At 40.0% G+C, this 9,618-nt stretch overlaps 1 long non-coding RNA gene across 1 annotated transcript; it reads right to left on the minus strand.

Annotated features, from left to right (window-relative positions):
* Positions 1–294: 294 nt before the first annotated feature.
* Positions 295–9,401, minus strand: LOC307135327. Its single transcript, XR_013817665.1, has 3 exons — positions 8,782–9,401; positions 2,991–3,459; positions 295–1,053 (listed from the first exon to the last, which is right to left on the minus strand). It is a non-coding gene; the product is annotated as an uncharacterized lncRNA (long non-coding RNA).
* Positions 9,402–9,618: the final 217 nt, after the last annotated feature.

Consider the following 9,618-nt stretch of genomic DNA (forward strand, 5'->3'; position numbering starts at 1 on the left):
TGACAAACAATCAACACCTGCTTACTGATTTACAACCCCAAGGGATAGGATTCTTTAATATCAACGTTTGTTTTAGTTTGTTATTTTGAACCAGGAACTGAAGGAATTCAGGTATTTTTACCGAAGGAGTTCAGGTACTGGCGAAGATTTTATTAATGTTTCCTTTCTTAGATGTATGGGGTACATTTTAAATGCATACACATAGATGATAAAAGACACATAGTATGCGGGGACATATCATGGGTTTGGGTTATTTGTTTTGTTTGTTTTCTGTTTGTTGTTTTCCTTTCTTTTGCCTTTCCTTTTCTTCACTATTGCTCCACTAGATGGCCACTGGAGGGGTGACGGTGTGGAACTGACTGTCGTAGTTCCAGAGGAGGGACTGAAGATCGAAATTTTATTGTTTAATGTTATTTTTATTTAGTATTATTATGTTTTATTATTTTTCATAATTATTTGTATAATGTACAATGTAAGTCAGACAGTGTTGAACATTGTGTCCCAAGGAGAGACTTGGATGAGCTATATCTGTTACAGGAATGTGCATACTTATAGAACATGTTTCCACTGATGCACACAGTAGCATGCATCTGTTCTATAATGTATTGTAAACTGATTCTTTATAAGGAAAGTGGATTGTGCAACTGATGTAAGCATGATGTATACGCTCTATTTTAAACATAGGACGCATGTTTCTCTTCCTTCTATGGAAGTCTCTTCCAAGTGAGATCCTCTGTTAGTAGTATATATAATATTCAAATTGAGTGTCCAGCCTCAGAGACGAGACGAGGAGAGACGAGGAGACTCAGAGGAGAGACGAGACGAGATGAGAGATGGACGAGGGACGAGGAGAGGATGAAGAAGGGAGAGGGGAGAGAAATGGAGGAATGGAGAAACATATAGCTGGCATGAGACAATAACTTTTCAATGTCTCAACTATGTCTGATATATAAAATAATAAAAAGAGATCTCTTGGCAAATTACTGGTATTCCGGTCCTGTGATTCGATCATAACGGGGACAAAAGCTGAATTTTCAGATCTACACACACTCTCTGACAGCAGATGGCGCAGATGGAACAGCAGAAATGCAGTCGTTTCCCCGGTAACCCTCATAAACAAAGCAGACTCACGCTAATAAACAGTATTTAAATGTTTCAAACAGCCATTAAGATTTCTGTATCCGTTGATGTGCTCATCACATAACCAAATACTTAATACTTATAGACTTATGGCTATTTATTTTCAAACTTAAACATTTTTATATGCTAATCTGGACTACATGTCCTAGATATTGTTTGAATATGTTCTGATTCTTTATTGTTCAGTCACACACTTTACAATAAGGCTCCATTATTTACCACTAGTTAACAAACTGACAATGAAAAATAATTCTAAAGCATTTATTAATCTTAGTTAAATGTAAATTTCAACATTTAATAACACATTATTAAAATCAAAAGTTGTAACTGTATTATTTCATGTACCTGAGCTAACATTAACTAGAATAATAACTTAAAAAAAATTGTAAAAAAAATATCTATTTGCTCTTTGTTAATGTTAGCTAATGCATTAACTAACGTTAACTAGTGAGACCTTATTATAAAGTGTTACCTATTGTTCTTTATAATTCTTTTGCACTTTAATCGGTTTGAAATATTTGTTTACTTTATACAGTTTTGTGTATTGCTTTATTGTATTTAAATGTTCAGTTATTTTTGTTATAATACATTTATTAAACCTGTTATAGTATGACAACACTTTTTTTGCAACTTATTTAAATATTGTGATAATACCATATACCGTGAAAAAAGCTTCAGCAATAAATTGCAATATGAAAATTAAATGCCTACTGAAGATGAGGTTGGACGTAGCGTAAGCATTTTGAACGGCGAGAGGTGTTAAACTTTCTGCGTAAGTTGAATACGGAAGGTGGTCTGCCGGAAGCTAGATATTTTACTTTATAACGTGTTAAACATGGTTATTTTTCTTACAAAAACCCATCGATTAGCTTCAGAAGGCCTTTATTAACCCCCCGGAGCCACGTGGATTACTTTCAAAATGGATGGATGCACCTTTTTGGGCTTAAAATTTTGGGCTGCCATTCACTGCCATTGTTGTAACAGTTATGAACTTTCGTTATGTCTTCATTTAGTTTGCACATGATTGTTGTCTGATCGTTTGTGCCTGCCGCGTGGTTTGAATATGGAGCTCCGCCTCATTGACTCTATATACTCGATTTTTCTTCTTATATCAACTCAATATATTTTCTAATTTTATAGCAGGTGAACATATCCTCGATAGTATTCTATATCTCAAACAATCGGATTTCCGAATATTTCCGAATATCTGCTACTAGCCTTAGCCCGCTAGCATCACCAGTGTGGTCTCATATCCCTCGCTTTGTTTACACTCTTAAAAATCGAGAAATTACTGTATATCTGTTCTAATGGCGAATGCATTGGATATATGTCTACCTTTGAGTGCAGGTGAGGACACGCTCGAGCTACACGCTGTACAGTTGGAGCTGGAGGCTCTGGAGAAGCAGATCGACAACCTCCTGAAGAGACAGGCCGATCTCAGGGACCAACAATCAGCGCTAGAGACATCGCGGGCTGGCGTTCACAAGTCCGTAGTAAGTAATGTTATCACTCCGATGTCTTCTACTCCTTGTGTTTCCCTGCTCAGGGCACGAGCACCCAGAACGCGATCATCCCAGGCCTCCTTCACTCCGGCACCGACACACTGCGGGCCCTGGGTGATTCAGCAGCGCAAGGCGCGAATCAGACTCGGGCGAGGACCTCTCCTCCTCCACCGCCGGTATTCGATATCTCCACCCGAAACCGTTTCTCCCCTCTTCTCGAGACTGAACGTGACGCTGTGATCATCGGTGACTCCATTGTCCAGCATGAACATGCTACCTCAGCTAAAGGTAAGGTGCGCAGTCACTGTTTTCCTGGTGCTTGTGTTCTCGATGTCGCTGCTCAGGTACCGGCGATTCTGAATGGTGACGAGAGCATCGGTGCTGTTGTGCTTCACGCAGGGGTGAACGACACCAGGCTGCGGCAGTCGGAGGTTCTGAAGACGGACTTCAGGAGCCTGATCGAGACTGTATGCAGAACATCACCCGCGACGAGGATCATCGTGTCCGGACCGCTTCCCACATACAGACGAGGGCATGAAAGGTTCAGTAGACTATTTGCTCTAAATGAATGGTTAATGTCATGGTGTAATGAACAGAAGCTGCTCTTTGTAAATACTTGGAATCTTTTCTGGGAGCGGCCTAGGCTTTTCCGTGCTGATGGCCTGCACCCCAGCAGGAGCGGATCTTCTGTCCAACAACATCTCCAAGACGCTACGCACCGTATGACAAGTAAGTCAAACTACACTTGACAGTTCTTGTTCTGTAATGCATTGTATAGAAACTGTGTCTGTTCCACGAATATTTAGGTCAAAATCCTCTATTTCTGCTTCCTGCTTCGCTACTGTTCGGACGCTCTTGCTTACTGCTCCGCGCTTTGCTCTATCGCTTCTATATTTTACAACTTCAGCAAATCAGCACAGTGCTCAAACGACAAAGCTTCACTCTAATGATAAAATTAGAAACTCTGGTGACTGAATTCCTAAACAAAAAGCGGAATATTTCAACCGACCAGCCTCCCACTGCCTCCAGCTTACATTCCGGAGAAGGGAAAACACAGCTGCCTACATTCAAAAGGATAAGAAAATGCCTCTTCTAGAATCTACTTGCTGCACAAACTGCCACAGACTTTTACAAAGGATTGCAGTTCTTGAAACAAAGTTATTTGCGGAACCATCCAACCAGACGAATCACACAGCAGAGCTTCATCATGATCGCCCTCTGCACACTGCCGGTGAGTCCCATAAATGTAGTGCTACTCAACATGTAGAGAAACAAGTAACTGATCAACACACTTATCGATGGAACAAACAGGGAGCAAGACCAAAAGGCACTCGAGACATCAGATTGTCACGAGCATCACATATTGCCGCAGTAGCATGCTCTACCCCAGACACAAGGATTGCAAACACTAGTTTTCTACCACCAAATATACATCTTGAAAACAGATTTGAAGTGCTAATGAATGTGGGTGAGGAAACCCCAAACGTGATAAATGTGACCGAACACAGATTGAATCAGCCCGCAGCTAACACTAATGCTAACAGGCGCTCAAGGTCGAGCAGACAGCGGCCCTCAGCTCAGAGCGCAGCCGAGCCCAGGACTCTGATAGTGGGCGACTCAACAATCAGAAACATTAGCAGCAGGGATACAACTACATGCTGCCTTCCACAAGCAACAGTTTCTGATGTAAACAGGGAACTTAAGAACATTCTGATGAAACATAAGACTGCAAATCGACTTATCATTCATGTGGGAAAGAACGATATTCAGAGAGAGGAGTCAGAACTCCTAAAGAGGGATTTCAATGAACTTTTCGAAACACTTAGAAAACTGAAAGTTCAGCCGTTCATCAGTGGACCACTTCCAGCAAGAGGAACAAATAGGTTTTCACGGCTACTTGGGCTTAATACATGGCTGCAAAAAACCTGCAACATGAAGGGAGTGAACTTTATCGACAACTTTAATCTCTTCTGGAGTCAGAGACAACTGTTTACATCAAATGACCTCCACCTAAACAAACTCGGTGCAAGAGTGCTAAAGGACAATATTTATTTTTCCCTTCATCATCCTTCAGCTGTGTATGCTAACCCACTCAACCTGGATGGCACACAAACACCAGTACAGAGTATGGACGATCACAGGACTTCATTTCAGCATCTGAATGGACATGCGGTTGATAAACCCCACAAGGACAATGATAACACCACGCAGCCACAACAACCACTTCTCATGGACACACTCCCAGCTGAGCCCCGCCCTCAGAGCTCACCACAGACAGACTGTGACGGATTAGAACTGCTCCAAGTGACACAGATCGAGGAACTAAACAGTAACATCTCAGCCCATACTGTGGAGTCTGTGGAGGCACTGGTAAACATGGGGACCATCAGGGGTGAGACTGGTGAACTTTTACAACTTATATGTGATATAAGCAATAAGCTGGAAGAAATGTCACTCCTTCAACCGGACGATAACATATTGCAGCTTCCGGTAACACCAGAGAAACAGCCCCCCTCACCAGACATGTTATTCCTCTCTACAGCATCCCCGCTTCTGAGCTTCACAGAGAAAATGGATTTTGTTTATACTGGAAACAGACAATCACACTCGATCGCTGCTAGCCCCCAGATATCAACCAAAAGGCGTCAAGACCCACAACCACCAAAGACTGTAGGCCCAGCTCGCTCTGTCCCTCCTCCTGTGAGATTTCTTCTGTCACAACGCCAGGGCACACACCCTCCTCCATCTGCACCAAAAACAACTGATACCAGCTCTCAGTGACGTGTTCTGGGTCCTCGCAACGTCAACAGCAACCTTATCAAATGTTTACAAAACATGCGTGAATCCAGTGTGCCTGCTTCTTTCTCTATTTCTGTTCTGTTACGTGATAGAAAGTCTAAGGCCTTTTCAGGCCGTATGGCAAACCCATCTAATCTGCTGCCTGTTACTTGTCAAACTAAGATTACTATGGGGGAAAAAATGTAAATGAATACTGTTAAGTTAGCACTTTTAAACATCCGTTCACTTAAAAACAAATAATTTCTAGTCAACGACTTAATATCCACAAACAACCTAGATTTTTTGCTTCTAAATGAAACGTGGCTAGAAGACAGCTGCAGTGCAACAGTCCTCAATGAAACAGCCCCTCCTAACTTTACTTTTATGAGTGTCTGCAGACCAGTCAGAAGGGGTGGAGGGGTCGCAGCTCTATTTAAAGATGTCTATCAATGTAAGCAAGTATCATTTGGTGATTATTTGTCTCTAGAATATCTGGGCATTGTGCTAAAAGGTGCACCACGCATCCTGCTTATCATTATTTATAGGCCTCCGAAATATTCTCCGGCCTTTATTGATGACTTTACAGAGCTGTTATCAGCAATCTCATCTGAGTATGACTGTTTTGCTATTGCTGGGGATTTTAACATTCACATTGACAATGCTGAATCCAGTACAACAAAAGATCTCATGACTGTTCTTAACACTTTTGATTTGACACAACATGTACACGGACCCACACATGATCGTGGACACACTCTAGATTTACTTATCAGTAAGGGTCTAAACATTTCATCGATAGTTATTAAGGATGTGGCACTGTCTGATCATTTCTGTATTTTCTTTGATATATCAATCTCTCCTGCCATTGAAACTAGATCTGTCTCTGTCAAAAAGAGATGCTTAAATGAGAACACTAGTGTGCTGTTCATGAAGGCTATATCTCTAACACCAAGCATAATCTGCAGACTCTGTTGATCTTCTCCTTGACTCTTTTAACTCAAAAGTTAAGAGTGTAATTGATGATATTGCTCCTGTAAAAGTCAGAAAAAAGAGTGACAAACAAAAAGCACCTTGGAGAAACTCAACAGCAGTGCAATTAATGAAAAGACAATGCAGGAAATCTGAACGCATGTGGCGAAAGACAAAACTTGTAGTCCATTTCAACATCTATAAAAACAGTCTTTGTGCTTTCAATGTGGAACTAGGCAAAGCTAGACAGACCTTCTTTTCAAATATTATAAACAGAAACATAAACAACACACGCACTCTTTTTGCTACTGTTGAGAGACTAACAAACCCCCCGAGTCACATTCCCAGTGAAATGCTCTCAGACAGCAAATGTAGTGAGTTTGCCTCCTTCTTCTCCGAGAAAATCATTAATATCAGAAATACGATCAGCACATCGTTGAGTTGCTCTGAGGTGAGTCAGATGAGACCACAACCTCAGAAAGTTATCATGACTGATTTCGAAGCAATTGATGGTAAAATTTTAGAAGAAACGGTACAGCACCTTAAAACATCAACCTGCGCTCTTGACACACTCCCCACTTCTTTTTTCAAAAGTGTGTTTAACTGTTTAGAAGCAGATCTCCTAGAAGTGGTAAATGCCTCACTTCTTTCTGGGACTTTTCCAAACTCCCTTAAAACTGCAGTAGTAAAGCCTCTCCTGAAAAAGAGAAATCTGGATAACTCCATACTGAGCAACTACAGACCAATCTCAAATCTTCCCTTCATAGGCAAGATCATTGAAAAAGTTGTTTTCAGTCAGCTGAACAAATTCTTGAACTCAAACGGATACTTTGACAATTTTCAATCTGGTTTCCGACCGCATCACAGCACAGAGACAGCGCTCATAAAGATTATAAATGATATTCGCCTCAATACAGATACAGGCAAAACATCAATTCTGGTACTACTGGACCTCAGTGCTGCATTCGACACTGTTGACCACAACATACTTCTTGACAGGCTAGAAAATTGGGTTGGGTTTTCTGGAATGGTCCTCAAATGGTTCAGGTCATACTTAGAAGGGAGAGGTTATTATGTGAGTATAGGTGACCATAAGTCTGAGTGGACATCCATGACATGCGGAGTCCCACAAGGGTCAATTCTTGCACCACTCCTATTCAACCTGTACATGCTCCCACTGAGCCAAATAATGAAAAATAACAAAATGGCTTACCACAGCTATGCTGACGACACCCAGATCTTCTTAGCCCTTTCACCAAATGACTACAGCCCCATTGACTCTCTATGTAAATGCATTGATGAAGTTAACAGTTGGATGTGCCAAAACTTTCTTCAGTTAAACAAAGACAAAACTGAAATCACTACATTAGGAAACAAAGATGAAATTCTCAAGGTGAACGCATATCTTGAGGCTAAAGGTCTAAAACCAAAAAATCAAGTCAGGAATCTTGGTGTGATTCTGGAGTCAGACCTGAGTTTCAGTAGCCATGTCAAAGCAATAACTAAATCAGCTTACTATCATCTGAAAAATATTGCAAGAATTAGAGGCTTTATTTCTAGGCAAGACTTAGAGAAACTCGTTCATGCTTTTATCACCAGCAGGGTGGATTATTGTAATGGTCTTCTCACTGGCCTTCCCAAAAAGACCATTAGACAGCTACAGCTCATAGAGAACGCTGCTGCCAGGATCCTGAGCAGAACCAGAAAATATGACCATATCACACCAGTCCTCAGATCTTTACACTGGCTTCCAGTTACATTTAGGATAGATTTTAAAGTACTATTACTTGTATATAAATCACTCAATGACCTAGGACCTCAATACATTGCAGATATGCTGATTAAATACAAACCCAACAGATCACTCAGATCATCAGGATCAAGTCAATTAGAAATACCAAGGGTTCAATCAAAGCAAGGAGAGTCTGCTTTTAGCTATTATGCCAGCCATAGCTGGAACCAGCTTCCTGAACAGATCAGATGTGCTCCAACAGTTGCCACTTTCAAATCCAGACTCAAAACACATCTGTTTAGCTGTGCATTTACTGAATGAGCTGTGCCACTGTACGTCTGACTGATTGCACCTTATCTTATACATTTTCTCAATGAGCTCTGTGCTTTGTCCGAACTGCTTGCACTTTAATTATGTGTTTCAATTTAACCCTGTTTTATTTCTAGTTTTTAATTATACTTTTTATTTTTTATTATTTTTTATTTTGATTTCATCTTTATTTTTATTTCCTTTTAATTCCTATTATAACTGTTATACTATATATATTTTTATTTTTTTTTCACTTATGACTATTTTAACTTCATTTCTGTGTAAAGCACTTTGAATTGCCACTGTGTATGAAATGTGCTATACAAATAAACTTGCCTTGCCTTGCCTTGCCTATAGGATCTAGAGAAAATCTGATCATTATTAAACCAGATAATCGTAAAAGAAATGAAAAAAACATTCTCTAAAACTAAGTCTCCTTAACATTAGATCGCTCACACCTAAAGCAGTTATTGTACATGAAATTATCATAGATAATAGCTTTGATTTACTCTGTCTGACTGAAACCTGGCTTATACCTAATGATTATTTCAGTCTTAATGAGTCTACTCCACCAGGCTACTGTTATATGCACAAACCCTGTCTGATTGGTCGTGGTGGCGGTGTTTCAACTATCTATAGAGATATTCTTAATGTTACTCACAAACAGGTTAAATTCATTTGAAGTGCTTGTGCTAAATGTTACACTCTCAGATATAAGAAAAAAATCCCTATTATCTTTTTCTTTGGCTACCATATATAGACCGCCAGGGCCCTATGTTGATTTCTTAAAAGAGTTTGCAGATTTTCTATCAGACCTAATGGTTACTGTTGATAAAGCACTGATTGTCGGTGATTTGAACATTCACGTAAATAATACAAACAATGCGCCAGGGGTTGCGTTTACAAATTAATTAAACTCCTTTAGGTTCAAGCTAAATGTAACTGGACTCACTCATCGTTTTAATCATACACTACATTTACATTTACATTTAGGCATTTAGCAGACGCTTTTATCCAAAGCGACTTACAAATGAGAGCAATAGAAGCAACTAGAACAGTCAAGGGCAACAATATGCAACAAATGCAAGTGCTGTAACAAGTCTCAGTTAATCTAGCACAGAACAGAATTAAAAAAAAAAAAAAATTAAATAAATTAGACAGAAAATGAATAGAATGACTAGATGACTA

This window comes from Gobio gobio (genome assembly GCF_949357685.1).
Source record: "Gobio gobio genome assembly, chromosome: 12".
NCBI lineage: Eukaryota > Metazoa > Chordata > Actinopteri > Cypriniformes > Gobionidae > Gobio > Gobio gobio.